Source organism: Lissotriton vulgaris, chromosome 5, assembly GCF_964263255.1.
Source record: "Lissotriton vulgaris chromosome 5, aLisVul1.2, whole genome shotgun sequence".
Lineage (NCBI taxonomy): Eukaryota > Metazoa > Chordata > Amphibia > Caudata > Salamandridae > Lissotriton > Lissotriton vulgaris.
In genome coordinates this window covers 1,934,979,881-1,934,995,544 of record NC_141693.1, presented here as the reverse complement: position 1 = coordinate 1,934,995,544, position 15,664 = coordinate 1,934,979,881, and the positions used below count along the sequence as shown (strand labels likewise).

The following is a 15,664-nucleotide window of genomic DNA, read 5'->3' as shown; positions in this document are numbered from 1 at the left end:
GCAGCATTTGTGCTAACACCATTAAATTTAGCATCCTCCATTTGCCAGTACTTGGACTTGGCATGTTTAAGCATCTCATTTCTCTTATAAACAGCCCTTCTCTCCTCAACCATGTTCAGGAAAGTCTTTTCTTCTGCTCTCATTTTGCATGTTAAATTATTTCTATAAGCATACTCGTAGTTGAGTTCATTAGTAACTAAAAAAAATTCCCTCATCTGTTTCCCAGGCCAAACTTTGTTTAAGCTATTTACAACTTTGAGGTTTGCAAAAACCTCATCAAAGTCTGAATAATAATATTCCAGACGACCAGTTTGATAAAAACAAGCTAGCAATTACACTGCAATTAATGCCATAAGTGAGAGGTAACATATTGTAGGTAACCCCCTCTGAAACAGAAGCAGGCAGCTTCACACAGACATAACAATCTTTAACATTCATTACTTTAACATATTCAGACAGAAGCCTTGAAAATGAATTGCTTGAGAAATCTCCAACAGATCTGTCTTGATGAATCTCTGGATTATGCTCAATAACTCTGCTAGACTTGCCAGCATGTTGCTCATGTTTAGGCTCTACCTTACTTATATTAGTCTTGAGTTTTTGCTTATCAACATCAAAAGGATAAACTACAGCTAATATTAACCAAACTAGAATTAATAAAACCACACAAATTGAAGTCATTTTGCAACATCTTTTAAGTATTGAACACCTTGAAGTATCTGATCTAGGCATTCTGGAAAACGATTTAAAAATCAATTTTTTTTTTAAATAATGTGAATCAACTAACAAAATGTGAGTAAACTTATCAAAACTAAGTAAACTTATCAAAACTATATCCCCCCTTTTAATTTTTTTTTTTTAGAATAAAACCCTAAACAGCTTTTCTTCGACCTTGTGTCACAGTGTGCTTTCAACTAAACACAATTTCTTCGACCTAAAGTCACCTAACACATTTTCTTCAGCCTTATGCCAGGAAACAAAGACCCTTATCTAGAATTTAAATAACCTCAATCTTTGTCACTAAACTCTTCCAAATCTTCCTGACTGCTGCTTTCCACCTCTACAATTGGTGGTATAATGATATAGGTCCACTCTGGGGACTTATACGTTTGGTTTGGCTTAATTACTCTTTTTGTCTTTCGAGTGATTACTTCAATCTTTTTATTTGCGTTTTTCTTAACAGAATCACCCCCCTGACTAGAAACTTCGTTGATCTGTTCTTTCGATTTCTTCACCAGTTTGAATTTCAAATTATCTTCAGGCCAAATATCTCCTTTCCTCAGAATCTTTTTCTTTGGCACGCTTTCGTTACATTCAGCTTTCCAAGCTCTTTTTCTGAATTTCCTTATTTCAGATTCTTCATCACTTTCATCATTGTCTGTATCTGAGACTTCAAATCTGTACCTAGGAACTTCTTTACTCGGCAGCTTCACTCCATTAGGAACAATATCCTTACTGGTGCTTGGTAATTCTTCCTCTTCTTCAGGAATCACCTTCAGCTTCCCAGTTTCAGGCTTCTTGCTCCTGTACACAGAGTTACTTCTTTGCTTTTCAATACTATCCTGGACTAGATTTTCTTCTTGCTCAGAATCTTCTACTCCTGAATCTCCTTTTTCTTTTTGAGATTCTTTTTCTATCAGGTCTTCATCAACACCTCGATCTCCAACTTCGATATTCAGATCTTCTTCATTCAATTTCTGATTCTCATTTAGATTTTCTTGATGTTGATTTTCTTGCTGATCATCAGACTCGGGATCTTCTGGATCTCCTTCTGAATCTGAATCAGTTGTCTCACTGTCTTCATCAGGATTTTCAGGAGGTGGTACACGAATTGTATGGCTCGCGTGCACCCACCTTTTCAGCCCTTTGCACTTGATAGCATTCGTTGTGACCAAAATCACTTGCCTTGCCTTCTGCCACCTTGGTACTAGACAGTTTCTTCTCCGATGGACTTTAGTCCTTACCCAGTCTCCGGGTAACAAATCATGCGCTTGCACTTTCTCCTTTGATATTACATCTGTTCCCACCTGATGAAATACAGAATTTACTACATCAGAGAGATTTTGGCAATATTCAATGATTGCACTATCATTAATACTCAATAATTTGCCAACTGGAACAAATGCTTGCCTCATTTCTCTACCCATTACAATGTCATGAGGACTAAGGCCTGTCTTTTTCTCTGGAGTGCTTCTCAATGACATCAGAACAAGTGGAAGAGCATCTGTCCACTTTACTCCTGTGGCTAGACACATTTTTGAAATTCTATTCTTGATAGTTCCATTTAATTGTTCAACAACACCTGATGCTTCTGGTCTGTAAGCACAATGCAGCTTTTGTTCAATATTCAAAGCTTCACAAATCAGTTTCATCAATCTGTTTTCAAAATGGGTTCCACAATCACTTTCAATGGTCACTGGAAATCCGTACCTAGGTATGATCTCCCTCAGAAGCAATTTTGCCACAGTGACTGAGTCATTGTGACGAGTTGGGAAAGCTTCCACCCATCTCGAAAACAGACAAACAAATACTAGTACATATTTTAGCCTGTTGTGCATTGGCATTTCAATGAAATCCACCTGTAATCTGGTAAAAGGACCACCCTCCGTCCTATGGTTCCCATGCTTACAACAGTTTTCCTGTTTGGATTCATCTGTTGGCAGGTCAAACATCTTTGGCAAAGTGACTCTGCAATGATTCTGAATTTTGGACTGAACCATGTTTCTCTGAATAATCTAATCATAGAATCTCTCCCTAAATGCCCTGGACCATGGTACATCCGTGCCATGTCAGCAATCATGCAATCTGGCATTACAGGCCTTCCATCTTTGTAAACCCAAATTCCATCTTCCTCTCGCTGTCTACATTCCATTTTTAACCATGTGTTTTTCTCTTCATCATCTGCCTCATCTTGTAAATCTTTCACCTCCTGCCATGTTTCAACTACAGAAATTAGCATGAGAGAATTCAACGTGTGACTTTTGTCTTTTTCCCGATTCATTGAATAATTGTTCTTTGCGCAGTACTTTGCAATTTCGTCTGCATATGCATTTCCTTTGGTGATGTAATCATCACCTTTCTTGTGTGCTGCACATTTGGCAACAGCAATTTGCTCTGGTAATTGTATGCCATCGATCAATCTCTTGATCAATTTTGCATTTCTGATTGGTGTCCCTGCAGAGGTTAAATAACCTCTTTGAGACCACAGCTGCCCATAGTCATGAACTACACCATATCCATACTGACTATCAGTCACTATGGTTACCCTTTTGCCAGCTGCCTTTTCACAAGCTCGAATTAAACCAATTAACTCTGCAATTTGAGCAGAACGAATTCCATCAAGAGGTGAACCTTCAACAACATCCGAAACTGTACATACCGAATATGCTGCTCTCAGAATCCCTTCATCAGTTCTCAAACAGGACCCATCCACAAAGTACACTATGTCTGATTCAGACAAAGGAACATCTTTTATGTCCTGTCGTGGTTTTGTGCAGTAATCTACAACATCCAAGCATTCATGATCAATGTCATTTTCATTATTTACCTCAGTAACGATTCCATCTGGCAACAGTGTGGAAGGATTCAGGTTCACGCATCTTGCAATTGATACGTTATCTGATCCCAGATTGTTTTCTCATATTTTGTCAATCTGCTACTTGTCAAATGTTGGGTTTTGCTTCTAGTAAGAAGAATTTCAACTGAATGAGGTACATATACTTTTACAGGAAATCCCATAATGATACCCTCACTTTGTTCAAGACTTACACTTGTTGCAGCCACTGCTTTTAAGCAACCTGGCAAAGCTTTTGCAACAGGATCCAAAACAGCTGAGAAATATGCAATTGGCTTTCGCAACTTACCATGTCTCTGAATCAACACAGACAATGCACAACCTTCCCTTTCACTGCAGTACAGTTCAAATTCTTTTTCGTAATCTGGCATACCCAGAGCTGGAGCTTCACATAAGCTCTTTTTTAATTGTTCAAAAGCTTTCAGTTCAATTTTTGACAAACTGATTGGATCTTTTATGTCTGCTTTTGTTAGTCTCTGAAGTGGTTTTGCAATTACTGAAAATCCACTAATCCATTGTCGACAGTAACCAACCATTCCCAGAAACATTCTGACATGTCTTTGTGTTGTCGGTGGTTGAATTGCTCGAATCATTTTAATTCTTTCAACTGTCACTTTTCTTGTTCCTTTTGGAATTCTGTGACCAAGATATTTTACTTCTTGTTTACAAAACTGCAATTTTGCAGGCGATACTTTATGTCCCTCATCTGCCAAACGATTTAAAAGAGTAATGGTATCAGTAACACAATTTTCTCGTGTTTTTGCTGCCACGAGCAAATCATCAATGTACTGCACCAGTGTGGAATTACCAGGCAATATCAGATCTTCTAGGGAATTCTTTAACAACTGATTAAAGATAGATGGACTCTTAGTATACCCTTGTGGGATACGACACCATGCTAGGATGCGATTCTGGAACCTGAAAGCGAAAATTTGCTGGCTTTCTGGATGTAATGGAACTGTAAAGAAGGCATTGCACAGGTCAATGACCGTGTACCATTCTGCATCATGCAGAATCTGATAAAGAATTACCGCAGGGTTTGGAACAATGGGACAACATGGAACAACAATTTGGTTAATTTTTCTCAGGTCCTGAACAATCCTATATGTTCCGTTTGGCTTTTTAATACCCATAATACCCTTCTGTGCAGCGCTAGAATTTAAATTGATTGATTGTGGGCAGCGCTCGTGTCGTACTACTGGCACTTGTATTGATACTGACCTGCGCAGCGCTCGTGACCTGGGAGCTTTAGTGCCACTGCAATTGCTTTATAATTTACATTGTGTGCGTAAATTAAGCTCTTGCTGCCTGAGTATTTGTTCACTGGTTTATGCTCAGCCATTTTGTTGTGACCCCTTGCAGACCCTCCCTGCACCTTGATCCCGCCTCCCAGCTGACCCTCCCACCCACAGAGGTAGAGCCTGTGCTCACCCTCGTGAAGAGCTGTGTCCGTCCTGCTCCTCGCAGAAACGGTCGCTCCCCCCACCTCCCCCTCCTGTTGGTATTGTATGCGTTACTGCCTCTCTCCTGGAAAGCTTTCTGTGCAGCGCTAGAATTTAAATTGATTGATTGTGGGCAGCGCTTGTCTCGTACTACCGGCGCTATTATTGTATTACTGCCTCTCTCCTAGAAAGCTTTCTGTGCAGCGCTAGAATTTAAATTGATTGATTGTGGGCAGCGCTCGTGTCGTACTACTGGCACTTGTATTGATACTGACCTGCGCAGCGCTCGTGACCTGGGAGCTTTAGTGCCACTGCAATTGCTTTATAATTTACATTGTGTGCGTAAATTAAGCTCTTGCTGCCTGAGTATTTGTTTACTGGTTTATGCTCAGCCATTTTGTTGTGACCCCTTGCAGAGCCTCCCTGCACCTTGATCCCGCCTCCCAGCTGACCCTCCCACGCTCCGCCCCCTCCACTATCCATTTAAAGCAGATGTCCCAACGCGCAGCGTCCACGCGCTACGGCCGCGCCGAAGGTGCGCCAAAAGTAAGCCGGTCTACGCCCGTCCGCGCCTGGACCACACCCAGCACCAGACCCCGTGGCCCCCGCACCACCCACCCCACCCGCATTACATACAACGCCTCCACCCTCTTAGCCCTAAACCCCGGCCGACTCCCCAACTGCGCCCAAGCCGCCCCTGGACACACCCATGGTCCCTTCACATGTAACTCCTGCAAGTATGACGGCACTAAGACCAACTCTTCATCTACGAACACCAAGCAGATTTCTGACACCAAGCACCTAAAATGCATCCTGCTCAACACCCGCTCGGTCCACAGACACGCCATCGACCTTTGGAATCTACTAGACACCATCTCTCCGGACGTCGCCTTCCTAACAGAAACATGGATGAACGCCTCCTCAGCCCCAGACATCACCATTGCCATCCCGGAAGGCTGCAAGATCATCCGTAAAGACCGCACCCACCATACAGGAGGAGGCATCGCTATCGTCCACAAGAATTCCATCCGCATCTCCACCAGCTCAGACGTCAACCTCGCTAGCGCCGAGCACCTTCACTTCCAGATCCACACCGACCCCAATACCACACTCAGAGGCACCCTCCTCTACAGGCCACCAGGACCCCGTGCACAATTCAGTGAAGACATCACTGACTTTATCACCCCACACGCCCTCCCCTCCGAGGACTACATTCTATTGGGAGACCTCAATTTTCACCTGGAAAAGAGCAACGACAGCAACGCCACCACCCTTCTGGACAATCTCTCCAACCTCGGACTCAAACAACTTGTCAATACCCCCACTCACTACGCAGGTCACACTCTCGACCCCATCTTCACCTCCAGCAAACATATCTCCTTCAGACCTCTACTTGATGGTGACACTACTACGCTACTTTCTTCCTACCGACCAATATATGAGACACATTGGGTCACTGATTCACCCTCCCGATGCCCTCACTCAGTGCGCTCTCTATACTAAAACACTGGTATAAGCCTGCCACACACCCAAGGTGTACCTGAACACCTCTGTAATTGGGATCAATGACTTGTGCCGTTTTATTACCTGTTCACCTGACTGTTTATTGATATGTTTTATGTATTTTATTATTATCCTTTCATGTTAGTGACTACTACATTGCTCCCATTACCTCTGTTCATTCCTACTGCCCCTACCCTGTCATTGTGAAGCGCTCTGATATCTGTAAGGATCTTGTTCGCGCTATATAAAACTTTGAATAAATAAATAAATAAATAAGACCAGATCTCCTCATCGCTTCTTCAAAACCCCCCCGCCCACTCCTCGAACCCCAACCAAGCAGCCATTAACCTCACTCAATGGCTAACCAACAGCGCCGATAACCTAGCACCGTTGAAAAAACGTCAAATCAAACTAGGCAGCAAAAACGCCTCCTGGTTCAACGATGATCTTAAGAAATCCAAGAAACTATGTCGCTCCCTTGAGAAGACCTGGAAAAAAGACCCAAACACCTGCACCAGGGACGCCTTCAAAAACGCCACCCGCATACACCACCAACTGATCCGGACTGCAAAGAAAGCCGCATTCAATGATCGACTAGACAACAACGCCCACAACAGCAAGGAGTTATTCAACATCGTCAGAGTTCACCAACCCCACGGCCAACTCCAACGACATCACTCCCTCTCAAACCCTTTGCGACTCCCTAGCTTCGTTCTTCCACGACAGAATCGCAGACATCCACAACAGCTTTGACAACCAACCCGGAGACCAACCCACACAACCTTCTGCTGTACCTTCACCCCCCCTGAACATCCTTAATGACTGGAACACAATCACCATCCGCCTGATGAACTCCATCTACTCTGGATCCCCCACAGACCCATGCCCTCACCACATCTTCAACAAAGCCGACTCCATCATAGCACCACACCTCCGAGACGTCATCAACTGCTCCCTCAACTCCGCCACCTTCCCGGAAAGCTGGAAACACGCCGAACTCAGCGCCCTTCTGAAAAAACCTACAGCTGACCCCACCGAACTCAAAAACTACCGCCCCATCTCGCTCCTTCCATTCCCGGCCAAAGTCGTCGAGAAAGCTGTCAACAACCAGCTCGCCGCCTTCCTCGAAACCAACAAATCCCTCGACCCCTCACAGTCCGGCTTCCGAGCCAAACACAGCACTGAGACCGCACTCATCGCTGCAACAGACGACATTCGAACTCTACTGGACAATGGAGACACAGTCGCCCTCATCCTCCTCGACCTCTCCGCAGCTTTCGACACAGTCTGCCATAGCACCCTGTTACAACGCCTCAGTAACATCGGAGTCCAAGGAAAAGCACTGGAATGGATCACCTCGTTCCTTACCGGAAGAACTCAGAGAGTCCGCCTCCCACCATTCAAGTCAGAAGCCACTGAAGTCATCTGCGGCGTGCCACAAGGATCTTCGCTCAGCCCCACCCTCTTCAACGTATACATGAGCCCCCTCGCGGCCATCGCACGCCAACACAACCTCAACATCATCTCCTACGCTGATGACACTCAACTGATCCTCTCACTCACCAAAGACCCTAACACCGCCAAAACCAACCTACATGAAGGAATGAAAGAAGTAGCCGAATGGATGAAGCACAGCCGTCTGAAGTCCTTATCTTAGGTACCTCCCCCTCCGCCTGGGACGACTCCTGGTGGCCAGAGACCCTTGGAAAGGCACCCATCCCGACGAACCATGCACGGAACCTGGGCGTCATCCTGGACTCCTCACTCTCGATGACCAGACAAGTCAACGCTGTTTCTTCGTCTTGCTTCAACATTCTTCGCATGCTCAAAAAAACATTTCGCTGGATCCCCACCGAAACTAGAAAAACGGTCACCCACGCACCTGTTACAAGCCGTCTGGACTACGGAAACACCCTATATGCCGGTACAACCGCAAAACTTCAGAAAAAACTCCAACGCATCCAGAACGCATCAGCCAGACTCATACTAGACATCCCACGTAAAGACCACATCTCTGGACACCTGAAAGACCTCCACTGGCTCCCCGTCAATAAGAGGATTACATTCCGCCTCCTAACCCATGCACACAGAGCACTTTACGAACTTGGACCTGAATGCCTCAACACACGACTTTCCTTCTACACCCCCCCTCGCCAGCTACGCTCTTCCAATCAAGCCCTTGCTGCTGTACCTCGCATCAACAAAACCACCATGGGAGGAAGATCCTTCTCATACCTGGCGGCTAAAACCTGGAACACACTTCCCATTCACCTTCGCCTCACTCAGAACCACCTAGCATTCAGAAAGCAACTTAAAACCTGGATATTCGACAAGTAATTCCCCACCCTTCCTCAAGCGCCTTGAGACCCTCTGGGTATGTAGCGCGCTATATAAATTCCATTGACTTTGACTTTATAATCGGTGAATTACATGGGCTGCTCTCAATTTCTTTTAGCACACCTTGACTTATGAATTTTTCAATCACTGGAATGACACCTTCAATTGTCTCAGCTTTCATTTTGTATTGAGGAACATTTGAAAAATCTATTCCCTGTTTTACAGTAATTTTTACTGGATCTACATTTTTCATAAGACCCATGTCATTTCCTGTTAAATCCCAAATTGCTGGATTAACTGGCTTCTTGAGCTCTTCTGGCAAATCATTCTTATCAAAAACAGGAAATAGTGATGTTTTCTCTTCATCAACCATTAACATTGTTGATTTATAAAGCCCATCTTCTTCTGCTGTTTGCATTTCAATGCCATCTGGTGAGCAATATATTTTGCAATTCATTTTGCATAATATATCACGACCCAACAGATTCACAGGACTGCTGTCACAAACTAAAAATCTGTGTTTATCTCTGTAGTTCCCTATTTCCACTTTAACTGGTTCTGTTAAACTTGTTTTAATTTGCTGATTAGCTACACCTACAACTTGGATTGTCTCACCAGAGAGAGGAAGGTTTTCTATTTCTGCTGATCTAACAGTAGAACGGGTAGCACCTGTGTCCACAAGAAAAGTAATATCTTTATCATTCACTTTCCCATTAACAAATGGACCAGACTGATCTACCTCAAGAGTGGGTCCAAGCACACACTCTTCTTCCTCTCTCAGGCACCGTCATGAGTAATCTTCTGAAGAATCACTCTCTTCTTTGTCTTTCAGCCAAAATTGAGAAGCATTTGAAATGTTAACTTTTGACACATTATTAACCAAATTACCTCCACAGAAACCTGTTTCAGGTGAAGTTCTCTGAGCATTAGCACTATTAGGGAATGGTGCTTGTGGTACCTGACTCTGCTGAATTTAACTCTATCTCATCACTGCAGTATTTTGCCTTTCTCAGGATGTCATCAACTGAAAGTGATTGCCAGCACACAATTCCATTTCTAATCATGTCACCAATTTCAGGTCTCAGGCCATAAACAAATCTGTAAATAAAGTGGCTCATGTCCTTTTCACTTAATTTTTCATAGCCACTATACTGTTTAAAGACTAACAGTAACCTTTCATAAAATGAATGAACTGACTCTTTTGGTTCCTGGTTTGTTCTGTCAATTTTAACCCAGTCCACTTCCTTCAGGGGAATTTTCCCTTTCAGCCAATACATTACTTTATTATAAATATCCATGACATCCTTTGATGGGGCACCTGTAATTGGGTCTCGGGGAGGTTCTTCTTTTGGCCAATCCACAGAAATTTTGCATTCTGTCCAAAGATCTGATGGGACAACAATGTCAAAGAATCCATCCAGATCAATCCACAGAACTTTTGACACTTTTATAAATCTGTCTACCTGTCGATACCACTCAACTGGCTTCTCTCTTAAACGTGGGAAATCATTGGTAAACACAAGAATATCCTGTCTGGACCAAGGAACATGCACATACCCTCCTCCTGCTATTTCTCTCATTGGAAATTCTGAAACCACATCGTTTCTTAATCTTTTATCCTGTTCTTTATTCTTTGACCATTTTATTCTTCATTTACCTAATTCGCCTAATTTTCTGAGAAAACTTATTAATTCTTTTATATGGGCCATTCTTCCAGCAGCATTGAGATTGTCAATATCTCTTTCCGAAAAATCCACTCTGTAGTGTTTCTGTAAATGTTTCTGTTTACTCAAATCAAATCAATTTCTAATTCAGCAGCCATTTCTTCCAGTTGTTCATACCTGTTTTTCGTTTTCCACTGAATACTTTTACAAATAAAAAGCAATTCATCATCCTGATATAACTTCAAATTGTCAGTACCAATTGTGCCAATGATTAATTCTTCTAAGTCAGCCTTTAATTTTGCAACATCAAGCTTTTTATAATCAGGAGCTTCAAGGGACATTGCATTTCGAGATAAATCTATTCTGTTTAGACTTTTTTCTGACAGACCTGAATCTGATTCTGCCACAGATGGTGTTTGCGAACATGACAAACTTCCATTTAAAGTTAAATTTGGCATCATAGATTTTTCTCTATGAATCTCTGAAAGTTCCGAATAAAATCTCTCAGCCACTTTTTGAATTTCTGCATTTAATGCAACTGTCAAAGCTGAATGTCTATTGTCTCCTTGATCAAAAACTGGTACAACAGGACCAATAGTTACTGGTACTGTTACTGCTTCCATGCTTTTTGTCAATTGTTGAATTAAATCTTCCTTTGCTTTATTGTAACTGGATATTTCTTGCATGTCAGCAGGTATTCTTTCTTGATTTCTCACAAAATTATTTTCCTGTTGGGGAAATCTATTTTCTCTAGGTGTATTACAATTATTTACTGACCCTACTCTTTCAGGTAATTTTAAAAATCTAGGAGAGCTTTCCTCAGCTTCCCTAAGAGGTGCACTTGGAGAAGTTCCTGTAGAAACTCTCGGGGTAGATTGAGAACCTGCTTGATAAGGTGGAGGTTTGCGTTAAGTAGCATAAATGTCTTCTAAAACTACATCATCTAATTCCTCATCAAGTCTTTTTCCAGCTTTCTTTTGTTCTAAATCTTCTGTTATCATTATTCTCACTGGATACAGACCATCATACATGTCTGCTTTTCTCCAGCGTCTCACTTTGTCCTCATGTGTTTCTCTATTTAAAATATACTTTGAATTTCTAGGTGCCAAGCATTTACTTTCACGCTCAAGTTCCATCATCTCAACCTCCCATTCAACCAATGCCTCAAATTGTGTAGGTCTAGGCTTCGGCACAAGATCCATTATTTTTCCTCTCAAATTTCTCAAAACCTTCATATTAAATGACCCATCTTCTGGCCAGGCTAATACGCCATCATTTCTAGTGTAGTGCATCCAATTATCAAACCAAATTACAGTATGATAGCCATATTCGCCTTCCATATAGGCTGCGGGTGTTTTGTACTTATGAAGTAATTTGCCACCACGCGTTTCAATTTTCTTGTCCGGTTTAAAATAATTTTTCACTTTCTGAAACCATGAAGCCTTCTTTATCTCACTATCGTTCCAATAACTCATGTTTTAAATCAAAATCTTTTATTCCGCAAGCTTCGAAATGTTCTCTTGGTGTTCCGCTATTCCAGCCAATCCGTGCGCGAAAGACACCAACAAGCCAATCAGGTTAAGCCACGTCACCACCTTGCTCCTCCAATAGAAATACAGTATTCAGAACCAACCAATCTGGTACCAGCTCGTCAGTGTCACGTGAGCCAATCAGTGCGCTTTCTGTGACGTATGTTAGCCAATCACAGCGCGAACCAAAATGACGTATGCTGTCGCTGCAGCTTCTCTGCGTGTTACTCCGTAAACTCACCCCTCCTTCACAAAACTTTTTCACAGCGCCATTTTAAACAATTCTTTCCTTTTTTTTTTTTTTAAATTTTTTTAATTAAAGTATTTTGCATTTATATACAAGGCACGGCATCATTAATACAAACAAAAGATTGAAGGAGAAGAAGTATATACCAATAGTTCATAGATCAAAATAAAAGATAATCACTAAATCATCAGCAGGCGAGGGTAATATTACCAGAAACAAATTAGAGCACAAGTTAGAGCACAAAGATAGCATAAATAGAAGCAAAGTATACTTTCATATTGTACAACATCGATATTATAATTACACCGAGTTGATATCTCTTATCTTTAGGCAAACCAACATTTCACACTATTATTCCTCCTTCCATCGTGTTATAGGATCCCAAATTATATTACCTAGCTTCCTTCCCCTTTTTCCCTTCCTTGCATATATCTCTTTCTCCATTTTATGCGTTATTAGTAACTTAGCCAGCCATTTGTGGAAGGTCGGTGGTACAGGATCTATCCATGCAGAGGCTATACATAATCTCATGATAGACATAGCAACAAACAAAAATTCTCTCCCACGAAAAGAACGTACATCCTCAACATTAACTCCTAATAGAATGGTTCCTGGGGTTAGGACAATTTCGCATTTTAAAATTTTACTTATAAAACATTCGATTTCTTTTTTAAATAAATCTAAGCGGGGGCATAAAGCAAATACATGTTCCAGATCAGCATCCGAGCTTCCACACCTATAGCATGTAATACCCACTAAACCTCCCCATTGTGCTATTTTAGCCGGTGTATAATACAGGTGATGAAGTGTTTTGTAGTGTTGAGCCTGTAATGGTGCTGCACATAGTAATGAGTTCCCCATTTCTAGGGAGATACCAAAACTTTCAGAGCTGATTTTAAGATTATCCTTCCATTTTTCGCTCCACTTTTGGTGATCATCTTGTTTTACTTTAATCAATTCAGCATACAATCTTTTGATTGTGCAATCCTGCCCCCTTTGAATAATTTCCATGATAGCATTACGCCTAAATCCCAGAGCGCCACCTTTTTTTCCCATGAGGAAACTCCTAATCTGGAGGAATTTGAAAAATTGCCTAGTTTCTAGGTTATATCTGTCTTGCAGAACTTTAAATTGGAGAAAACACTGTTCCCCCCTAATATCTCCAATGGTTCTGATTCCGCTGTTTTCCCACTCTGCCATTATAGGTCCCGAGAAGATATCTTGTGGGAGGGTTGGATTATGTAATAATCTTGTATAAGAATTAAATTTTCCTAAACCAATTTTTTTAGCAAAACTTTTCCAGATTTCGAATGCTGCTATTATTATCTTGAACTTTGTCCTCTTGTAATAACTAGCCTCTGTAAATTTCAGGAGAACATCCTTCACTTCCATTCCCAGAGTTAGACCATAGATTGCTAATGATCCAAATTTACTCCATTCCTCTGCTCCGCTGCACTGTTCACCTCCCATTAAGCCAGTCATATTCTGTAGAGCCGCCGCCCAGTAGTAAGATTTTAAATCTGGGACTCCCCAGCCTCCCCTTTCTCTTGGCAATGTCATATATCTAAGAGCCCTTCTCGTTTTCCCTTTTGCCCAAAGAAATCTATTTAGCATACTCTCCAATTTTTTAAATATTTTATTATCAAATAATAGCGGTATTGCCCTAAATAAATATAGAAATTTTGGAAGGATAATCATTTTTACTATATTAGACCTTCCCACTATTGACAGGTGTAAATTATCCCATCTATCCAGGTCTTTCTCCACTTTCTTGATTAAAGGGGAAATATTCCTTTCCACCAAGTTATCCAGATCTGACGTTATGGTAACCCCTAGATATGTACCTTCTTGTATTACTCGCTTGTCTAAGCATGGGGTATACGAGTTTTTTATTATCTGTGTTTTTGATGTATTTAATTTGTATCCCGAAATTCTTCCAAATTTCAACGCCTCGAGCTCAAGGTGTTCTATAGCCTCAGATGGGTTTGGAGAGATAACAGCAATGTCATCTGCGTAGGCTAAGATTTTGCACTGCCCAATAAGTGTTGTAACCGGTGTTATCATCGCTGATGCCTCTATTCTGCGTATAAGCGGGTCCATATATATAGCAAACAATAAAGGTGAGCAAGGGCACCCCTGTCTGGTGCCTCTTTTTATATGGAATTGTCCTGTGTTTCCACTGTTCACTCGTAGTGTCGCTACTGGATCTAAGTAGAGAGTTTGTAAAGCTTTAATAAAACCTTGTTTAATTCCTGTTCTAGCTAGAGCATACCAAAGGTAGCTCCAGGAGACCCGATCGAATGCTTTTTCTGCATCGAGTAACATCACTGCAATCGGGTCCCCTGTAACTGACGAGACATCAAATAAAGTTATTGCCTTCCGTATATGGTGGGTGGTTCCTCTCCCTGGTATAAAACCGTGTTGGCAGCTGCTGATGATTTTATCTATGACTTTTGCCAGCCTTGATGCCAATGCTTTAGAGAAGACTTTTGCGTCTGCATTAAGTAGGGTTATAGGCCTATACGAGCCTGGTTCTTCCGGTTTTTTACCTTTTTTTAATATTACGACCACCTCTGCACCCCCCCATGATTTAGGCGATGTTATGCCCAGTTGTGCCCCTTGCATCACCTTCACTATTTCTTCTCTCAAACAATCCCAAAATACTTTATAAAATTCTATGGGTATCTGATCAGGACCTGCTGCTTTGCCAGAAGGTAGGTTCCATATTGCCTGCTTTATTTCTTCTAACTGCAGCTCTTCCTCTAACCCATCTGCTTCCTCTTCCTCTATTGGGTCTACAGGGATCTCCTGGAGATACTCCCTCATTTCTTCCTTATCTTTTAGAGGGTCATGACCCTGTAGCTCGTCGTCATATAACTTCTCATAAAATATCCTAAAGACTTCTCTTATTTTAATCGAGTCTGTATGAACCATGCCCGCGGTGTCCCTAATTTCCCTCACTATACCTGCAGATTCTTGTTGTCTTGTTCTAGTAGCCAGTATCCTACCTACTGACTCACTCAACTCATAACACTTCTCTCTTTTAGTGTTGTAAATTTTCGCTGCTTTGCTGGCAATTTCACCCTCTGCCTCACCTTTGGCTTTTACTAACTCTACCCAAGCTTTTTCGATATCCCGCCCCGACACCACACTATTTTCTAGATTTTCTTCTGCCATCAAGACATTCGAAGCTAATTCTAAATTCCTCAGCTGAACTTGTTTCCTTTTATAAGAGTTATAACTCATTGTTTCACCTCGTATTCCAGCTTTAAAAGTGTCCCAAACGACTCCCATTTCTGCTGTATCTTTATTAAAGGAAAAAAAATCAATAATCCATTTATTCGTGTATTCTATATACTTCTCATCTT

At 41.8% G+C, this 15,664-nt stretch overlaps 1 pseudogene; it reads right to left on the bottom strand.

The window, feature by feature from the left end:
• Positions 1-15,230, bottom strand: part of LOC147717793 (pyruvate dehydrogenase (acetyl-transferring) kinase isozyme 2, mitochondrial pseudogene) — a 65,979-nt pseudogene extending 50,749 nt beyond the window's left edge.
• Positions 15,231-15,664: the final 434 nt, after the last annotated feature.